This window comes from Chamaea fasciata, unplaced genomic scaffold (assembly GCF_029207755.1).
Source record: "Chamaea fasciata isolate MVZ Bird 193981 ecotype frontalis unplaced genomic scaffold, bChaFas1.0.hap1 SCAF_1, whole genome shotgun sequence".
Taxonomy (NCBI): domain Eukaryota; kingdom Metazoa; phylum Chordata; class Aves; order Passeriformes; family Sylviidae; genus Chamaea; species Chamaea fasciata.
In genome coordinates this window covers 72,260,851-72,283,117 of record NW_027094086.1, presented here as the reverse complement: position 1 = coordinate 72,283,117, position 22,267 = coordinate 72,260,851, and the positions used below count along the sequence as shown (strand labels likewise).

General features: G+C 38.3%; 1 long non-coding RNA gene across 2 annotated transcripts in view; it reads left to right on the top strand.

The window, feature by feature from the left end:
* The window catches only part of LOC136302473 (uncharacterized), a 71,234-nt gene extending 49,426 nt beyond the window's left edge, over nt 1-21,808 (top strand). For both annotated transcript variants that reach the window (XR_010724067.1, XR_010724068.1), the window contains 2 exons: nt 19,608-19,725; nt 21,348-21,808. This is a non-coding gene — a long non-coding RNA (uncharacterized lncRNA). The remainder of the gene's footprint in view (nt 1-19,607; nt 19,726-21,347) is intronic.
* The last annotated feature ends 459 nt before the right edge of the window (nt 21,809-22,267 follow it).

The window sequence follows — 22,267 nt, the reverse complement described above, 5'->3', positions numbered from 1 at the left end:
TTTAATTTAGCTGAGCTCTTTCATCTCACTTTAGTGCTGAATTTCTGTGCTACTAATATAGCCTCTTCTAAAACTGCACAATTATCATGGATAATACCTTTTTTCTTTGTTTTATTAAAAATTTCTCCTTTCTGGGACCATATGTCAGTTATTTCCTGTCTGGAGTAATGAACTCAGGGTATGACTCTTTTTTATTATTAATAATAATGAAGCAGGGAATAAACTGTGTACTGTGTCTGGAAATGGTACAAATGGGTCTAAATTTCAGTAAGGAAAATTCAGATTAAATGTTGGTAATTTTTTTAATGATAAGGGCACTGATGACACAGTAAAGATTGTCTAGTAGGCTCTGGGCTACCTCTCACTATGTATCTTTGAAAACAGGCTGGTCAAATTATCTTCTAGTTTTTTCTTGTTAGTTTGTTTGGGGATTTTTGGTTTTTTTGGGTTTTTTTTTTTGTTTGTTTGTTTTGGTTTTTTTTGGTAATGGCAAAGGAATGGACTATTCACTGAAGTTCTTTTTCTGTAGTTCTATGAAAACTAATCTAATTTTTCTGATGAAAAATCAGGCTGTAGATATTGTGAATTCAGAGTGGGAGCTGTAGATTGTATTTTGCTTCTTTGTATTCTTCAGGCAACACTGTGCAAAAATCAGCCAGTTTGTCCATCTGCCTCGTGTATGACACTCCTCTGGCTGCTGAAGGCACTGTCAGGTTACATAACATAGACTTCTGCTGTGGTGACCCATATATCCTACAACAGATAGTCTGAATCTACAGAGGAGTTGAGACATGAGAAAGGACAAGAGAGGGAGGCCCACAAGAAAAGTACAAAGACTTGAAAAATGTTTATACCTGTGACCTTGACAGATTTTCTTTGGTTCCCACAAACCTCTTACATGAGACTTTCTTTCCAGATCTCTTGAGCACGAGGCAATGAAAAGGTCACTTTAGTCCCCATTCAGCCTTCCTTGTGCTATAGGTTAATAATAAAATTATATTTTCCAGACATCCTAATGTAAATCTGCATGTTATCTGCAATGCTTTTAATTTTGGCAAAGACTTCTGCAGTTCTTGCTGCATGAAGTATTTGGTTTTGGTAACACCTTCATTTTACAGCTTGATTATGCATGGAGATACAAACCAACCCCCTAGTTCTGCCATGTTTGTGTTGATGTGGCCATAGAGAAGAACATCTTTTTTTCTTTTTTTTAACCCATGTTTTTGTCATGGTATGTGAGACTGAAACAGAGCTCTTCCTTGTGGATACCCACAGGGAAAGGAGGATGGAGGGGATCTCACTTCTCTCTTTGAGAGTTTAGACTTGATTACAGCCTTTCCAATATTTAGGACACAGGGAAAAGTGCAGTCAGGGCTGTGCCTTTGCTGTGCTGAGCTGGTCAGTAGAGCATGCTGCTCACTTGGAAACCTGGTAAGAGTATTTTTCCCCATTCCGTCTTTGCCATCGGTATCTTAATTTCAGGTTGAACAGAGAACTGTGGCTCAACATGCCTGCATTAACTTTCCTTAAGTTCAGGTCTTGACATTAATCAGGTTTGATCAATCCTGAATGATTTGGGATTCATTCTTAAATATCTTCTATGTTTTTAGTGACTGACATTGTTGCAGTAGTAACAAGCCCAGTGCATCTTATTACCATTTAAAAATCTGGTATGCTTTTTTGTGTTTCAAACAGCAGAACTCCATGTAGAAAATTATAACAAAGAAGGAAAAAAACTGGCATATGGGAGGCCTGTCTGTCCTGTAAAATACTGAATTGTCAGGAAAAGACAACAATTTTTGTGTTATTTTGTATGACTCCTCATCATGTCTTGGAATACTTTTTCATAGACTTTAATCTTTTAGAAATGCAACTGAATTCCTCTCATAATTAACTGTCAATCAATCATATAAAGTACCACAGAATTTATTTTTTTATGTTAAACTTGAAAAAAAGTGAATATTTTGGGGCATGAGAGCATTAGGATTTATAAATTTAAATATTATCATAATACATATTTAGAGGTTTTAAGTGGACTTTTGATGGGGTGTACATTAAACATTTAAATAAAGTTTCAATTGGGTGGAAGATTGGCTAAGTAAACATGTATCAGCTTAAAACCTGTTCTTACAGTACAAATTTCACTTATTTCAGAGGTATCCACCATTATCATAACAATTGCTCACCATTCTGTGCTCTTAAGTGTGATGTGATTATTTACTACTTGAGTATTCAGAAACCACAGAGGCTCATTCTGCCGTTGAACAGACATTCATATCTTTATAACTTTCTGGGTCAGAGGGAAAAAGGACAGAGGGAATGGTGAATAGAAGTATTTGCTTTATGCAAATCATCTGAAAAATCTGTCATGTAAATAAAATCTAGGACTCTTGAATTTTTTGAATGGTTATTTTTCAGCGGCTTAATAGTGGCAGGATATGCTAACGCTTTTGAAACCTTTTCAATGTGCATAGTGGCTGTTTTGCCTAACAGTGTAAATTATTTGTTTATTTTCCATTTATTTTTGATCTTTGACTCTCATTGTAATGCTGCTTTGTGTTTCTGTTCTTATTCCTGTAAATACACTATGCATTTTTCCATAGTAAAAGCATGTATATCAATTAAAATGCTATCTTAGCACTGTTTGTAGTCTAAACATGTCTCTGGTTCATTTTGAGAACCAACTCAGACTCCTTGATTTTCCTCAGTTCTCCATGAGCTCAATCCAGACTGTATATCTGTGCTACATGCACTGGTGGAACACTAGTTGTGCAAGAAGATGAATAGCAGAACCTATAAATTAGAAGATTTAAGAAGCTGAGGGGAGAGTGTCTCCAAGTATTGTGGTCACTCTCGTACAGCCAAGCAAAAAAGGATTGAGCCACAGTCCAGAAACATTGTTTTGTGTGGACTGCTGATTGTTTCAGGTTACATTTTTCTGCTTCCCTGTACACCTGGCATGTGCCAGGGCCAAGGGCACTAATGGGCCTTCATGGCTCAGACCAGTGTTGCTCTGTGCCTGAGCTGTGTTCTGTGTGTCTGTGCAGAATTCTGTCATCTACTATTCCCAATTTGTCACTTGGATTTCCCAGCTTCACACCAGCCCTGTTGTGCTGGCTTGCCCTTGTCTGGTGACTGCTGGTCAGTCGTGCAGCACTCACCCACCTTGCTCTGCCTGCCCACTGTGGATCTGTGCCAGAGTGAGGGCAGACCCTGCCTGTGCTGTTAGCCTCCTGGCTGGTTGTCCCTCATGGATCAGCAGCACAGCCCTCCCACCACTCCTGTGTGGGCCCCCGATACTGCAGGGGGATATGGCTAGAGTACAGCTTGTTGCCTGTCAGCCCTCTTTAGTACCCTCTGCATCCAAACTAACCCCTGCTTCTTCAGCTCATTTTGGGTGAGATCACGGGGACTTTTAAGTTGCCTGCAGCCAACCTTTGCTGCCTTCCCAAAGCCCAACCCAATGGATATTAGCTGCTCAGCAGAAATGACTTTACAGCCCCTAGTGATGGTCCTAGACCAGGCCACCCTCTGCAGTGCAGCTGCTCAGTGGCCCCATGCTCCAGGAGTCTGATGTCCTGTTCAGACCTTTAGGGCAGCTTTCTGGGGACTATATTCATTCAACTGTGTCTAAGACTGTCTTCCTGGAGCTCTATCAGAGGAGTCACTTGGCTGCTGACAGCATTCATGAAGCTGGATGTGGAACCTGCATTTCTGTAATTGCTGGAAATTGTTGCTTTGCACCACAAGCCCCTATTTTTCACTTTGATGCAGGCTTCCTTGCTCAGCTCAATCATATCATTATATATATGAAGGCAATTTCTTGTTTCCCAAAAGTTGTCTGTTTTTTTCTCAGTGGTGGGACATTTGCTTTAAAGGTTAAGCTGCAAAGCAGAAAGATAATTGATTTATATCTCTTCACTCATGGTTGATTTTATTCATAAACCTTTGTGACTTCTGTTCTTAATGTGCTCATTCCTGGCATGAAATAAAGCTGTTTATTTTAGAAGTTGCGTAGTATGGATAAAGCTGTCCAGCCATTAAGCTTGCTCAAATACAGCTGGCTTTAAACACAGAAAACAAAGATTGTGAAACTGTTATTACTTGATCAGATAGGAGTATCTTCATTTTTAAGATATCCATTAAGTTACAAGAGCATTTGTTCAACGTCTTTCCATCCTTAAAAAAAAAATAAAATTTTTACCGTTCATGTCTTCATTTATTTATGGATTCATTTCACCAATACTCTCTCTGTTTCTTTATAAAAAGAGATTTGCCTAAATGAGGAAAGGTAAATTCTTTCTAGTACCATACAGAATTTGAAAATAAGTGGCCAAACTTGAATTTATTTACTTTGGGAGCACATTGTAGTGCTTTGCAAGATGTTCTGATGTACTAGGCAGGCTTCCTTGGCATTTCCAAGAAATTAATAGCATAAGACTGTAAGCTAGGATCAGCTTCTATTGTGTTGTCATGGGACATTTTTTATTTACTTTAGCCCAACATGAAAATATGAACATCTATTATGCAGCTGAGTCTGTGAGGGCCACTGAATGTGGCATTGCATTGTTCATGAAGCTGATCAGTAATTATGGTTCACAATGGAGTGTTCCAAATTGAAAAGATACTGGTTAATCATTTTTATAATGCAGTTCTGCGTAGGGATAAAGTTTATTAGTACTTGGAAAAGATAGATTTAGACTGTGATTTTATTTCTATAAAGATCAAAGTTAACATTCCTCCACCAGTTCATCCTGCCCCAGCAAATGGGTATGTGGGAGGGTTCTTCATCACATGCTTGTGCAAAACTGTGTAGTGTGACATATTCTTACATAATAAATGCGTACTACAAAGGAATAACGTTACATAAAAACCTGCATTTTATTTTGTTAATATTAATATATTTAATTTTGTCTTTCAACTTCTGTGTTTCAGAATTGCAGTCCGGCAACTGATTTTAAAAATGTCAAGTCAAAATGTCATTCTGTGACTAATGCTGACTGTTGGTAGGGTTTTGTTTGCTTGTTTGTTTGTATTCTAGAAAATAACTCCTTATTTTTCCTGTAGGACCCTTCCTTCTCTGTGTTTTTCTCTCAGAGTGCTGAAGGAATTTGTTACCTCTAGTCCAGGACAGAGACTGAGCCTCTGCAAAAAGCAGGAAGGAACTTACTGTATATACATTAATGTTCTGCATATGGAATGGCAGAAATCACCAAAAAGCATCTACAAAAAGTTATGAAAATCATTGTTTATAGGTGTCAGGACTGACATCTTTTGGCACGCTAAACAATACACTATTCTCCCGTTTTAATGATAGCCCTTAATGACATCCCTTTAAGTCTTGGTAGCCCCTTTCTCAAATCACCCTCCTTTGTTGCACGGCAAATGTCTTACACATGTTGTATTCTGTGTTTGTTGTATCAGGATAAAGGTGTTGATTTTTTTTTTTAATCTAAAATATTCTGGTTTGAAGATATGGATCACTGCAGTTCTGTAACAAAGTTGGGTTGAGAAAGGATAAAAAATCTTTTCATTTGCTCTCTGCCCTATTTTTCTCTTTCACTAGGATTTAAGGCCAATGCATACAGTTGAAAAGGTAAAAATGTTGTCTGTGAGAAGGTTGATGACTTTGTCCTTTAATAGCAAAGGGTGGAAAAGGAACTTCCTGAGTTGCAAAATAGATTGCCATTCTGTGCCATGATGATTCTGCATTGGGTTCTCGCTTTCTGTAGAATGCTGATTGCCTGCTACAATGTGCTTTTGCATTTCCTCATGTTAACAGGCACAGGTAAAGGTTCTCAGAATCTCCAGAACTGGTAACTGTTTGTGGACTAAATTACCTTATGCTAGTATTGGAGTATGCTGAAGCTCACTAGGTGGGTATCAGGCCCTCTTGAAAGCTCTCCTTGGATAGATTGTTCCTTGGCATCTCTTAACTCTTGCAGCCTTACACCATAAATTCAGTGTCAGTTCCTGTCTGGCTCCTTTCCTCCCAGCATCTTTTCATACTGTTCTATAAAAAGTTGTGGACTTTTGCTAATGGTCTGGCAATTCTTTCTATAAGGGATTGTCTCCTCAGTCAGCAGTTTTTAAATGCCAGCTTGTGGTTGCAGTGGACTCTCTGGCTTCTCATCCTTCAAGCAATTATCTCCTTCCCCTCACCTTTCCTGCAACCTCTTTCAACAGCTGGTTGATGACAGATCATTCATGTCTACCAACCTGGATTACTCTTCCAGTTCTCCAGACAATATGTTTCTCCCATAATCCATCCAGCAAATTGTTGCTATCAACCAGTAATACCTACATGACTGGCTGATTCTGAAACTTCTGACGGCATTTATTTTTGAAAGTTCTCTGTCCAGGACAGAAGAACTGTTTTTATTTTATACAGAAAAAAGTAAACATTGATAAAATACATACTATATGAAGACGTATAAATAGATAAATAGATAAAAGCCCTATCACTCAGCTCTATCATCTTCATTCAAAATAACTTGTCCTCCAAAAGTCAGCACTTCTCTCTGAACTGTGAGAACCCTGTACAGACATGGGATCAACTAAACCTCTGTGTTGTCGTCTTCCTTACCTTAGAAATAATCATGGAACCACTTTATGCTTTTTTTTGTGGGAAGACTATGCAGAAGTTCGTGAAACAGCTCAGAAACTCTCAGAACTGTTTTTGCTCAGTGCTACTGTCTGTACTCTTAGTCAATCTTCCTTCAGAATTAAATTTGGGCATATCTCAGGATTTTATTTTTCAGATCAAAGTGAGAGCTGATTCAGTTTCAGATGCCACTTTTAACCACGTAACCTCTAGATCTGTTCATGCTGGACAAGTACAGTGCACTTCTCAACCGTTCTATCTGTGAATTCAAGGACCGGATACCGAGGATTACAATTTTGTCTTCATCCCTGAAATGACTTAAACAACTGATGTATCTTTTCTTAATAAGAAGTGGGGATACTTTTTTAGAATAGGGAAAACTTTTGGTGCTGCTACATTGTTCATTGAAAGGGATCATAACTTTATTTCTGGTCTGATATGCACTTGTTGCCACACCAGTCTTGGAAAAGAAACTTCTTCCCTCCAGTTGGATCTCCACCAGTGCACAACAAGGAAGGTGACGTCTTCTGGATGTGATTGAGTGACTCAAGGGGCAATTAATCTACAGTAGATTACCTAGTAAAGGTAGGGCTTTAGGTGCCAGCAAGTGGGTGTTAATTCTAGGCTGGTGTTAAAACTCTTCCACAGTCCGTGATGGAGTGAGCTAGTCAGCAGTGATTCATTTGACTCACATGTCTGCTGCAGGATGAGTGAGGTGCTGTCTGGAACCCTCTGGCTGTGCTGCTTAGCCCCTTCTTGACTAGAGAGGAAACGCAGACTTTTGCATTAGAAGATAAATTCCCTGCTTGGAGTTCAGCTGGGAATGCACATCCTTCTGTCCTTGCTTTCAGGTCAGTTTCTGTATTTTCTCTGAGGCCTCCTCAACACAAAATTCAATATAAAAATCCTCAAGCCAGGCAGAGAGCTACAGTTGCATTCCCAGAGCTGTGGTTGGTTTAGCATACTCAGAGATGGTAATCACGCTGTTGCTCAGCAAACTGGAGTGGTGTAGAACTCCCACTTTCTGAATCTCCTTCAAGCTGTGGCATGAATGATGTACCAAGAGAGCTGGTAGGGGAAAGGCTACTGTACACACCTGGGACACTTCTGGACATGCCGTTACTCTTCCTGGGTTTGAGATCAGAGACTGAAGTGCATGTAGTGTCTGGGAGATTAGGTGTCAATGAGTGGAAACCAGAGAAGGCACAATTCTGGAATTTAGTTGCTTTCAGTTTTGCTTTAGTCCCATTTTACGTACCTACATTTTTTTAAAAAAAATTCCTCCAGAAATACTAATCTGCAGTAAGTAGATTTGTTATTGAGCATTTCAGTACCATCACCTTTCTGAAATGTGTTCTTCAATTTTTTTACCACTGTGAATAGCTTTATAATTTTTTTTAAAGTTACGTGACACAGTTGATTCGGAAAGTATTTCTTTAGCCTGTGTTAATTTAAGATGATAATGAAAAACAAGGGATCTTTAAATTATCTTCTTCCATCTCAATTTTATAGAGCATAGTGCACTTTTTCTTTCCATTCTCCTCACTGCTGCCTTTCATGAGCTTTTCCCTTTCTTGTGATGCTGTCACACAACACATTCTCTACTCTTTTATTTATTTATATATATATATATATTATTATTTGGCTAATATTTGCCTTTTAAGCTTTTAATTAAGGTTCCAGTTTTGTGCTGCTCTTGCAACTTTTTTTTTTTTTTTTCCCTGGAGGGAACTATAGCTCATTTACTGTCATTTTCTTACATAATTTTTGTTTTCAGAAGGTTTTTTTTTTCTAAAAAAACAAAGACATGTATGAATATAGTTTCACATTATTCAATTTGGTGGGCATTATTATTGTCAACTATTGATTAATTCTTTTCTATTTATCCAGTAAATAGTTCTACTGGATATATTTTGCACGAATGAGGTACTGCCTAATTGTGATGCAGATTTTGATCCTCAATACCGCTAGCTCTGTTCAGATGACTTAGATCATCATAATTTTTAAGTGATTAATTGAATTAAATAATTTACAATTGTATGCCATCAGCAATTTTTTTTTCTGCCTTGCTGTTTGGCCTCTTTTTTGCTGTTTATTATAGCTGTAATCACCAAAACACCCACTGAGATGATAGATGGGCACAATACCTGAATCACCCTAGGGGAAATAACTGCTGAATATTTTTTTCTTCTGGATTTCTTTTTGTGTTGGGCTTGGGTTTTGTTTGTTTGTTTTGTACATTTTTGTTTCCTTTTTGTCCTGGTGGATATAACTAGTTATGCAACGTGGACAGTATCTTGCCCAAGGTTGATTTAGATTTGGTTTGGGAATAGGATTATTGTGTGTCCTCTGGGCAGAAGGGCTTTTGCTTGACAACAGCTGACGACCAGGTAGGAAATTCCAGCTCCCTTCTGCAGACACCCTTTATGTGGAAAAGAGGCCATGGTAGTTTTGAGTGTACGACTTCTCTGATAAACACACATTTAGTTTAGCTTTACAAAAATACTCTTGGATATGTAAATTAAGGCTGCCTGGAGCCAAGTCTAAGCTGCTTTCTGGATGTTATGCAAGGTTTACGCAGTGATTACTGAACATTTCCACAGAAGGGTAGCAATTACCACAGCAACCCTTACATTAGATGACACATACACAAATAGTGAAATACTGGAAGAGAAAAATAAACCTAGTCTGAACAATACCCACAGATTAAAACTACTATGAGCAATGCATAATGAGGGGATCAGTGAAAATGAAGTGCTAAAGCTTTAACCTGTAAGGGTGGATAGGGGACAGCTGTGGAAACGGGACAAATATCTGCAACTTTAGGGTGCAAAAGCAAAACATACGACACCTGATGGCAGATCATTCCTGCTGAGTGCTCCTCTGTGCAATCTGTGTGCATTCACTTTCCTCTGGCTGTGCTCTTCTTGTAGGAGAAGTACGCTTCTGTTCAGATTTACAGATGAAAAATGACAGAATGGATAGGATTGGGAATCACCTGCACCAGTGCGTTTCCCTAAAATTCTTAATCTTAATTGATGATGACTGAGAAGGAAGGGAATAGGGCACACAAGGACATCACAAACTGAGCTAGATCTGGAACCCATTTTCTTGAGAAGTGTGGAGGTATCTATCAGTCTGTGTTAGCAGGCTTCCAAGAAAGGGCAGAGGAAAGGTCTGAGCTGGAAACAGGAGGATTCTTTGAACCAAGAAGGTAAGCTGGGTGCAAAATCAGCTTCTTCCCTTCATGAGCACCCAAGATAAGTTTTTACTATTTTAAGTGCTAGCTGTGCTTTTGTTCAGTGCATGGAACAACATGTTTTACTCTTCTTAGTGGTTGTTATTTAACTTCTTTTCAGATGTCTCCTTGAATTTCAATACTCTTCCTTCTCAGACTTGTAAATACACTTCAGGGAAGCTATTATTTTCTGGTGATGTTAGGGAAAGGAAGGCAGAGGAAAATGTGGATATTCCTAGTTATCATTCACTCCCCCTTGTTAGTGTCTTTTTTTGTTTAAAGGTGTAACTTAATGACAGACAGGTTTTGATCTGGGAGCAGATGCAGCTTTCAGTACCATTGAGCACAAAATTGTGTGTGCAAGAGAAGAAAAAAGGGAAACAAAGAGGGTAGGACTGGAAAGACACTCTGCAGCTGAGAGATACTGGTACAACTAAACCAACTTGAAAGATTTCACCCCTTCTAGTACTGCCTTTTCTGAGTGTTTATGCTGTGAGAGATACAGAGAAAGAAGGGAAATACCAGGCATGTTGAATTCCACTTTGATCCCAAACACAAAATACGTTTTACTTCAAATGTATGGTCTGCCCATTTCATCACTACTTTTTTCACTTTTCTTCATATGTGCATCAAAGCAGGGTAGTTTACCTTCTTAAAGCTGTCTTTTTCATATCTTCTGTTTCTTGGGAGAGTAGGGAAAAATCTTTACCTAGGTTTTGCCTGGTAAATTCAATGAATTCTACATAGCTTCTATAAATCTACATGGTATATTTTATCAGTGATTTTGTGTGCTATAAACATTATTAACTATAAGATTTTGTGCATTATAAGTGAAGTGTTGTTTTATTGAATGCACTAGTAGCAGTCATTTAGGATACTACTTGGAGACTTTGACAATTCAGCATCATAGAGGAATTAATAAAACCTAAGGAGATTAACTAGGACTGAGCAGGACTGACAGCAGAATGGTGTTCATTATTTGAACACTAAACAAATTCTAGTCATATGAGGTTTTAAATTTACTTTTCATCCTCTTACAGAAATTTGGTTAAAACCACTTTTTATCTACATCCAACAATTTATATTGAGGAAGAATGAACTGCCATGGAGCTTGCTAACACCTTTTACATTTTAATTTGAGTTTCCCAACTAATTTTTTCTTAGTTCAATGGGTATTTTCAGGTGAAAATAAGTTTTGATTTCTGATGAAGTTAACACATTTTAGTGTCTCTGCTTTTAAACATAATTCCATGCATTATGCAACCAAGTGTAGATATGAAAAATGCAAATCAAACAAATTTATTTTCTAAATTTCCTCTCAGATTTTTTTTTAAGCAGAATTCCCTGTTTAGTGACCAAATTTGAAAGCAAGCAGAACTTCTCTGATAACTACTGATTGTCTTTACAGTTTTTCTGGGGACATTTACAGGAAATTGGGAAGAAATTAATCAGAAACTGCTAGATTAGACTTGAAATATTCTTCCTTCAGTCATAACATGCACTTAGAAATTGTGAAAAATCGAGGGCTCTAAACATGACAGTAGGAAACAGGATATAGTATTTTAAGCTGTAAGTAATTTTCTGATTTCCTTCTCAGAAAAATCTAATTCTGAACTACTTACAATGACTAATTTTTATGCATATATTTGACAGTCTTTTATCAACCCCTGAAAGCCTTGGGAGATCTGACTTGTGCTTAGCTTTTTGCGGAAGATACAAACCAGTCCAGTGAGCCAGCTGAAATATAGGGATGAACAGAAGATATGGTCAATTAGGAAACTGGACAATGCAAGGGTTGCCAGCTCATCTCAGAAGTGTTCCCACCTGGATGAGGGATCCTGCTCTCATTTATTGAGTGGATAAAGATGATATTGCACCTTGTTTGCCATCCCAGAACTTGCCATCACTTCTTCAGACTTGGTGAAACATGTGTGCACAGCATTTTTAAGTTCAGTTTATGGTCTGATGTCTTAGCACAAACCACATCTTCATTAGTGTTTTAAGCTGATATTCTGCACTGTGAACTGGAATAATTGAGTCATGCATTTCTGTCTTTTACAGTGTGCTAACCTCTGTAGAAGAATGACATGGGAGCTAGGAATGGGGATAGATTAAAACTGCTAGTTTGTCAAAGTTCATCTGTCAGAACCCAGATTCATGAGTCTAAATCACTCTATCCTTAAACCCCACTCCCCAACAATGAAAAAACCACCAACAAACAAAAACCCCTCAAAGTATCACCCACCCCCCCTCCATTGTCTGTTCAATGAATTAATTGTCTTCTAAACGGAGCTTGATATTACACATTTATGTGATATGGCATCATGAAAAAGCAGAGTGCAGTCTGGAGAAGAGAAAGTTTCAGGGTCACCTTATAGCACCTTCCAGCACCTAAAGAGAACCTACATGAAAGCTGGAGAGAGACTTTTTACAAGGGTATGTAGTGATAGAACAAGAGGGAATGACTTCAAACTGAATTAGACCAGATATTGGGAAGAAATTCTTTTCTGTGAATGTGGTGAGGTATTGACACAAGTTGCCCAAAGAAGCTGTGGCTGCTCTGTTCCTGAAAGTGTTCAAGGCCAGGTTGGATGGAGCTCTGATCAACCTGGTCGTGGAGGGTGTCCCTGCTGATGTCAGGGGCTTGGAACTGGATGATCTTTATGGTCCCTTCCAACCCAGGCCATTTTATGATTTTTTGATTCTGTGATTTTATGATCAGACCTGATGACCTGAAAATGCTCTTAAGGATGGTTTGAAGATGCCGCCTGTGTAATCAAGTTTCATCAAGTTTTTTTCTGTTTCATTTGTACATTCTGGTTACTTGCATGAATGTTTTTCTTTGGGTCTTATGAGTGATTTTTCCCCTTCAAGTGTCAGGTTATTAGAATTAGCACCATAGGCATTTTTCACTTCTGTTTTATAAGAATTGCTTTCAAGATGCTTTTTGAGGTTCCTGGGCTACCCCAAATTTTACCACTGGCACAGGCGTACCCCATATTAACTTTTATATCTCACAAAACTTTTAGCAGGTCCTTTTCCCTTCTACTGACAAGTGTAGTGAGAAAAATTAGATGGTTCCCAGATGGCTTTTTTATAGTGCAGCAAAAACATAAACCTAACTATGGTAGCTCTAGAAAGAGTGCATCAAGAAAATTTCATTTGCAGCCCTCACCAGAGAGGGAGAGAGAGAGAGAGAAATTGAAGCGTGCTGGTGGCCAGGACTTTCTATCACCCGCAGCCTGGGTTCAGCTGGACCAGCTAGTTATATTTCTCCAAGAGTAGCCCTCTCCCATGCTGTTTAGCACAAAGCAGCATCTTGGACCTTCCATAAGGAATGTAAGCCAAATCCTAGGCTGAACTGAAAAAGCATCCATGAGTTTCTGCGATGGCTGAGTAGATGCCCCACTCTCTCCCCCTGGCACCAGTGGAGCCTGAGCATCCATTTGCTTCCATGTTCTACTGAAGCAGTCAAACTGAAGCTGCCAAATACTGCCAGGAGAAAATCCTTGGGAAAATGGATGCTCAGCTGAATGGGAGTCTGTGCAATAGGCAGGGAAAGAACGTGTAAAGCAAAGACAGGAGGAGGGCGAGAGGAACAAAATCTAAGTCATATTTCAAACAGTTCTTTTGGGAAGCTGATGGTTTTGGTAGTTTCTGAAAGCATTTAGAGCAGCAAAGTGCTTTGCAGTTTATTTCAAGATATGAACTCAACTAAATGACCAGCCTATTCATGGGGACTCACTTTAACCACATCTAACTGATATTTTCCGGAGATCACTTTTGCATTCTCTCTGTAGAAGGATTTTACATTGACTTATTTTCAACAATACTCCCTTGTAAAGACAAAGAGGTCTGTTCCTCCTGTTTCATAAATCAAACACCATTATTTTCTTTCTCACTTGTGCCTGTGAATCTAATATTTAAAATGGTCTAATTCTCCTCACAGTGAGACAAATAGGCTCCAGGAAATGGATAAAAATGACTAAACCTTGTAATCTTGCAAAGTAGTTCTATTTTTCTTCAGAAACTTCTGCCAACAAAAGCTAAACACAAAATGTCTATACTAACTGTCCCATTTCTTAAAGTTGGGAACCATAACTGGAACTTTGTATGAATAATGATTAATTCATAAGATGTAGTGTATGGTTTGAAGCACAGGTGTCATGGGTTAAAAAAGGCTGGAAACCATTCTTTATTGCATGATACTCCAAAAAGGTCTGCATGAATAAATTTATTGTAGATATCAAAGTACCTTGGCTGGAAAAAAGTCTTTACAGCTGTGTTTAGATAGACTTAAAATAATACTGCCCATGTGTGTTGTACTTTAATGTAATTTGACCAGTTAATAAAACTGAAAGTACATTATTAGAAACACATCACTTCTTCTGTACAGCTTTTCTAGAAATACCCAGTACTGTTTATGCTGGTAAGATATTGGATTAACTTTTCTTCATCAAACTAAAAACACGATCCTCCTCATTCTCTCAGTCTCCTTCATAGAATAAGATAGGTCTGTAACTTTGTGTTACAGTTAGTTAGTTGTGGATACCTCTTTCCTCCATTTTTTTCCCCCCGTTTTGTTTTCCTTTTACTTGCTGGTAAACTTGTTGGATAAGCATGAAAATATTTAGCCTTCCCCTCAATAACTTCCTTTCCTACCTCATACTGAAAAATGCAGAATTGTTTTAAACAGGTTCCTTACAGACTACCTTTCTTTTATGGTCCTGTTGTAGCTCTGTGAGGTATGCATCAAAATCAAGCAGGTTTTAAAGACACTCCTTCTCAGCTGCTCTCTTCTGAGAGAATAAAGCTATTGCACTCTTGTCAGGCTTTGAGGAAAATGGTTGAATCACTAGCTGAGACTTAGGAAAGAAAAGCCTGAAAATGTGTGGAAAATAAGTATGTACATATGCATGCAGTGTTCATGTGTGGTGGTTTTCTGTTGGGACATTTTGTTGGTTTGGTTTGGTCTGTTTGTTTCTTCTATTTGACTCCATCAGTTTGGCCTTAAGGTTAGTTCATTTATCTGCAGAATTAGAAAGCAAATCATATTTTAGGGAAGTGCAATTTTTATGTCATAGCATGTAAGGTCTAACAAAATTAAAAAGTACAAATTAGGATTCATTAAGGGAAGAATTACATATGTCTGTGGCAGCCTTGCAGATTAAGAAGAGCTTGCTGTGTTTTTGTTTGTTGCAGGCATGAAGGCATTCATTAGTCAGCTTGGATGTCAGGGTGGCAAGCAAAAAGATACACTTCAGGACCAGAAGCAAAATACTTTTGTGTATAAGAAAGGTAGTTGAGTGAAGGTTGTTTAGGTTGTTTCTCAAGGCAGGAAAGAGCACATACAAATTATACCTCATGACTGTGCTCCTAACACAAAGATTTTGCAAGATGTGTTGCTGTGTGTGTAACCAATGCACAGTCATAGGTAAATAGGTATGTAGTGAGCATTTTAAACAGTTATCAGCTGAGTGTGCTCATAACAATCATGTAACAAGGGAAGACAAAGAAAATAGTGTTTCTGACTTCATCAACTAAGGCAGAATAGTAAATTCAACTAGTACTGCAGTGCATGAGAATATTAAGGGTCAGCATTGTTCAGCTTTTCTTATACTACAAGATTTCTTTTTAAAGATCTCCATTTAAACTAGAAATTGATAAAGTTTCCCTTGATTATTCTTATTAAAACTTAAAATCAAGCCTCAAGCCTAAGAACTACTGCCACAGAGCCCATTGGTGGAAGATACTGCTTGAGGCATACTAGCCAAAAGCCTACATTTTTTTAAAGAATTTCCTGGAATTTCACAAAAGCAGTAAGAACATGTAGTAAACTTAAAAGTTTGAATTCTTTTATTCTTTTCTGTCTGCTGTGGCAGGGGAATCACAATCAATCATGCTCTTATTTTTACCTCTGACACAGTTGCTGTTCTTACAACTATTGTAACTTATTCTGATGTTATTTTATGTAACTAGACAAAAAGGTATCATCATGATCTCACGGATATGTGCTTATCAGGTTGCCCCTGTTATCTGAGGAAATATTTTCTTTCTGCAAAAACTTTCTGCTTTTTTTTTTCTTCCCTTATTTTTCAGTTGCAGCTTATCTCTTTTCAAAGACACGTTCTGTAACAGAATAAAGCCAATTTCTGGTGATTTTCTAGGAAATGGAAAAATAAAGGTAGATTGGGCTGAAATGCAGAGAGCTTTGAGAAATGATATAAAAATGCACAAAGTCACAAGCATCAGAAATGTTATTTCCCTCTCTTCCTCATGAAAATCTTGCCTAAAACAAAGTAAGAAAAATCCTACATTTATATTGCTTTTTAACTTGGTCTAAGCTGAGAAGAGCTATTCTATTTTTAGTTTACCATTAGAGAACAGAGATATTAATCTATGTTTAGATCCATGCTTTGAATTAATGTTAATTTACAATTCTGGAATAGGCTCACAGGATAACAACCTTTTGAGCTGACATCAGATCTTGGGATCTTGGCAGGTACCAGGACAACAAGACCAGATTTTCTGGCTTCCTCCAATTTTTATGGTTTTTACTTCAAAATAACTTACATTCCATTATTGTATCCTGTGTAAGGCTGTAGCAACTGTAGTATGGGGTTAGGACCCTGCCATACCCTGCCTGTGTTATTCCTTGTGAATTTCTTATCCTCAGGTGTTTCCAAGGGAGAATTAGGTTGACATGACTGCAGAGAAAGTTTTTTCAGTACCAGGGTTATTCCTAAATATACTGATAGCTTTCTGTAATCTCTTTACTGTGGAACATACCTGCTGTGTCCCTGAGCTGCTCTTCTGTGTTTGGTGAATTCACCAAAGGATCATGATAAATTTCAATAGAATTGTTGCTTTTAATGAACGTCCAAATGCATGAGTAAGGATTGCATTTTCAGGACTTTGGGCTTGTGCAATTTCTGTCAATAAAGACCCACTTCAGCCTGGTTCCTCCTAGCACCATATTAGCAATTTGAAAAAGTGAAGAATGTAAAAATCTGGAGATTATTAACAGGAAAGATGTTTTGAACATGAGTAAAAAAGTCACACATTTCCACTAGCGCTAATTACTAGTAAAATATTGATAGAGATAAAGTCTAATTTTAAATTCTGGGTGCAGAATAATTGTCTTGTTGTTTTAGGGAAAAAGAGACAAAGTACATCTATAAAATCCAACTGCAAATGTTTTCCTGTGCTGCCTCATTGATTCACAATGTCTTGCTGTGCATCCTTTATGATTAGGGATTTACCAACTGTGTGGGTCACAGCATTATTCTCAGCTTTAGTTAATTCCTCTCTGCTGAGGGTGCTGGGTGTGCTGTACACCAAATATCCTTGGGCTCTTCAACTCTGAGAGATTTCTGCAACAGCTTTGTATGTTCACATTATAGTCTTCAGCAAAACATAATCAGCATATCCGCTGGGGAATTCAGGTTTACTGTTTTGTGTGATTCCACTATGTCTTGAAACTTTTGACTGCACCATGAAAAATATTAGGTGAAAGGCAGCTGAAGATGTTGGCAGCTGTTTGTGTTTCTTTTGGATCTTTCCTGTCAGAGAAGTGTTAGGGGGAGTTAACTTTGGACTGTGTAGTGGGCTCACTAGGTAGAATGCTACTGCTAAAATCATTAGCAATAAAGAGGCCAAATTCACAAACCCCATATTGTTAACAGACCATTAAAGCTGACAGGAGCCATATTTATCTTTTTTGCCTCTGCTGGTTCAGACTCTCTACAAGTGAATGACACCCTGAGTTGATTTAGGTAGCTGTTGTACAAATCTAATTTAATCTTAGCCTTTCTCTTCCCATTCCTGCTGCTACCTAGACTGTTGCCACCATCATGGAATATTGTTGCTCTGTTAATTATCTAGTGGTGTGTTTGTTGTTGTTGTTGGGGTGTTTTTTTTTTTTTTTTTTGGTGACACCTGTCTGAACTGTTCCACAAAAATTGTATTTTAAAATTAACCAATCCATCATTTTTCCTTCTTTGGGACAGACTATGCATTCTGCACTGCTTTTTTCTGAAGCCATAATAGGAGTTCCTTCCTTTTCTGTGTTTTTGAATGTAAAAGATTCTTTGATAAGGCATGATGCAGATCTGGATAATAAAATGCAACTTGTTCTGTTATGTGCAACAACTCTCTTGTCATAGTGCAGACATGCACTCAAGGTTTCTGCTGCTCTCCATCAAGGATTTATGTAGTACTGAAAATTATAATTATGGATTCTATGGTATTTTAGTTAATTTTCCTGAAGGCAGAAGTTAAATGCCTATTTATGATTTAGCTTGAAATATCAGATTGTGTTGGTGCAGCGTTAGTACAGTATCACTATCACAGGTCACTCCAGTTACTGGTTTGCCAAAAAGAAGAGCTGTTACTCTTTGATAACTTCTCTCTTTTCTCACTCTCATTGCATCATCTGGTGCCAGTCACCTCTCCTCACATACAGCTGCTGCCTACATACATAAAGATCTATTTTAATAGTCTTGTTGAAATTATCAAGGGTGTAATAAGAATTCGAAAATATAAGTCTAAGTCGACTAAATGTTTTGATAGTAACTGTACAGGAAAATGAGTTCCTTCACTGACAAAAATACCTGATTTTGGTTGAGACTGTAGAAGATTAATGTACTTTATGGTGTGTGTTTAGAGGATATGTGTTTTGTGTAGACAGAGGAGGAAAATAAAGATATCAACATAAAGAAAACAAAGACATCAATAGCAACAACAAGTTAAAAAAATAAAATCCAAAAACCCAAATCAAAAAACTGGTTATGCTTACAACAAACCTTTTATACTTACAACCAATAGCAAAGAATTGCACTTTTCAAGGAAAAGTTATGACACTCATCCATGTTGTCTCAGCCTATCAAAATGTGTGTATGAGCAGGCTTCTTTTTAGAGCTGTATTTAACACTGAAGATAATTCTCTTAATAGTATTCTGTCTTCTGTTGGCTAAATGATTACCTTGCTTCTTATGCTAGTTAATCTGTATGCTCACTGTTTCTCTTCTTTTGAGTCGCTGGGTTTCTTGGGTCAGTGGTCCATGAGTTGGTGGCTGCAATCTGCCCCCACCAGAATTACCCTTTACCCAGACAGAGCTGATTTCAGCACAGTTGCTGAGTTGACTTTATTAGTTTCTTCATTGTCTTGGGAGGTCTGCCAAATGACCTCGTGGCCTGTAAATTCTGCATTCTGTGTGTCCACTATCAGTGGTACATCCTTCTCCCCAAGAAGGGAGAAGCCACCCCCCCCCCCCCAGGTATGACATGACTGAGGGATGTCCAGTCCTAAACCTTAACAAGGGAATGCTACTGATGTGTTGTTTATCTTTCTGACACCTGAACGTTCAGCTCCTGCTGAGACTGGGACAGAGTAGGATGGGGAGGATGCTGCCTCTCGTGAAGGTCTTTCACCTTCCACATTGCTCACCATGGGCTGAGGGCTGCTGCCTCAGCCATTGCCGGGGTTTTGCTGTTACTGGAAATGAGCTCTGACCAGTTTGCTGACAATGTCCCAGTGCAAGGCTGCTCAGTGGGAAACATAGAACAATGCCTCTTTCTTCCTACTCTTAATCCTGCCTTCGAAAGGTGACTGCCCATGACTCTTCTGCAAATTAATGCAATTGTGTTTGACAAGTGTGGCTTTTGGTGAAGTAAATCGAAGTTGTTATGCTTTTCTTTGTTTTCTTCTGCTGTACTGGTCTGTGGGACACTAGTTCCGCTATTAACTAGAAAATTTTATCCTAGAGCATCTTCAAACTAGAGCACAGGGGCTGTTGGCAACACCAGCTGAGGCTGCATCTGGTCCAGGCTTCTCTCCTGCCATGAAGCAATTTAAGTGGCTTCCTGTGAGTCATTACCCGAGGTGAGTCGATATGTACTTCTGTGCTGTTAGAATTAATGAAGATTGGTCTCTGAAGGATTTGTGTCTTATGACTGCATCCTCTGATGTCTACTGGAGCAAAAACACCAAGTGAAACTTCTTATGCAATTGAGGTCCTGACAATTTTTTTGGTGCAGATTTTTTTTCTGAGGATCACTGCATGTTTTAGCTTGTTCTTTAGTGGAGGCCTCTTTTCTTTCCATTTTTCTAGTTCCATGAGACTTAAGGATATAATGGCATTGGAGATTTTTATCCTCCTGTTTAACGTGTTTGAAATTGGCTAGTAGGTTGAAAGATAACTGGGGAATGGAATGGCAAATTCTCACATGCAGACATAGTGTAATTGAATGAGATTTGCTTCTTCAAGAAGCCAGGTTAGAAAGAGGTGAAACAGGTTTCCTGCAGAACGATTGCCTAGACTGTGAGGAATAGAGTGCTGGGGTACAAGGCTGTTTGTAAGTAGAAGCTATGCTCAGATAAACAAGTATGCCTTAACTCTGCATAGCCCAAGATTTCATTGACAAGGCAGATTCGGAAAGGCAGGGGCTTATTACTAAACCTTTACTGATGAGGTTAAGACATTCTGAACATAATATTTAATGTACTCATAACTGGCAGCTGCAGCTCAGGAAGGAGCACTTTCACAGTTCTCTGAAATCCATTAGCTCATTTTGAAGCAGAGGCCAAAACCAGGTTTTTAAAAATCATCATCAAGAAGGATTTTAAAGATAGAATGAGCTGCATTATTTTGCTGTTGTGTAAGATCTTCATGCACTTGCATCCTGAGTGCTGTGTGAAGTTTTGGCCTCCTGATCTAAAGGAAGATAAAGTACCACTTCAGAAGGAACAGAGGGAAGGGCAACTAAAATGACAAAGTGGATGAAACAGACTGAGGAGGGACTTACAAAGATCCAAATTTCTTCAGTTTGGAACAAAGGTTGAGGTATGAGGTCACCAAACAATACACTGTCACAAAGGCAACACATCTGAATTACTGGAAGTGTTGTTCATCAAGTTCAGATTGCAAGAATTGAAGGACACTAGACAAAAATAGCAGTAGATAAATTTCAAGCACTCAAAAGAAAGTATTTTGCACTGAAGGTTGCAAACTTTGGCATTTACTAGTAGAGGAAACAGTGGAGATGGGTAGTATCATCAGGTTCAAGAAAGTTGCTTGAATTTATGAGTAGCAGCTTCATAGATGGATAGTAACAATGGGGAGGTTAGTCCCATCCACCATTTCTAATTCATGGAGTTTGGGGGCTGAAGGAGGGAATAGACTGTAGAAAAATCATCTCTTACTGCTCTGTTGCAGGGACAACAATGGGCTTGATGAACCATTTTTGAGAGCTATTGGGACATTCCTTAAGCTCTTGTAGTGTCCTGAGCTCATGTGTAAGGTGAAAACTGGAGTGTATATTTGAAGTGATGGTGTGTGAAACAATAATTAAATTCCCTAGTTTTATTTGGTCTGTGTCTGTTGACCCTAAATGTCAGTCTGGGATGATCATTAAGCCAAGAGGCAACAAGTGAAACTGTGTTAGGATTATTGTTTGAAGAATAGATTAAAGATTTTTCTCAGTCTACTTTTGCATATTTTTCAGAGCTGCATGTTGAACTGTGGTTGATGATGGAACTAAGTGCAGAAGACAAATGTGGATTACAATTTTGTTTCACAGTGAAACCTGTGAATTTGCTTAAACATACATTATTATCTGGATTTTCGTCTTTGACAATGAAACATTCCCTGTTTCATCATTGATACAGGATTGTTTAGTCAAATGATGAAGTATATAGAGTAAAGTGACTAATTTGAGAGAGACGAGATCATTTGATTTGTATGCTGGTAAGCAAAATTAACACAAGGCATTTTGTGTATGTAATCATAACACCTTCACATCAAATTAAAGATGCCTGATAGTTTGGGGATGGTAACTATTCCTGAAGCAGCCCTCGAAGGATTTTCTGAGTGATATTACAAGAAGTATCAACAAAATAAGAATTAATTTCTAATCTAAGTGGTGAAATAAAATAACAATAAATTTTAAAAAAATCTGTTTTCTTACATTATGGCTCTCAAGGTGGTTTTATTTTCTCAAAGATAGCAAGAACAACAACAGAAAAAACCTTCTCTGTGTATATTGTATGTTGCAAGGCGTTACTTTGACTGTCTTACATCATGCTAAATATTTCATGGTGTAGTGGTTTGAAAGCAAAACAAATGAGAGGCTCCAAGTCAGAGATACAATTTAATAGGAAAAAAAAAAAAGGAAAGAAAGTAAACTAGAATAGATGCAATAATACAAAAGACCACTGACAGAGTCAGAATACAACCTGAGCGTAGTGATGGAAGCAGTCCAGATGAGGTGGTCTTCCTGAAGCAGTGATCCTGTAGAAAGGTCTGGTAGCTCGGGTCCTCTGGGAATCCAGTGGGTAAGCGCCCCTCTGGTGTTCAGAGTCTCAGCTTATATCCAGGCTGGAATGCTTGGTTCCTCCCTCTGGGCGGAGCATCTCACAATGAGAT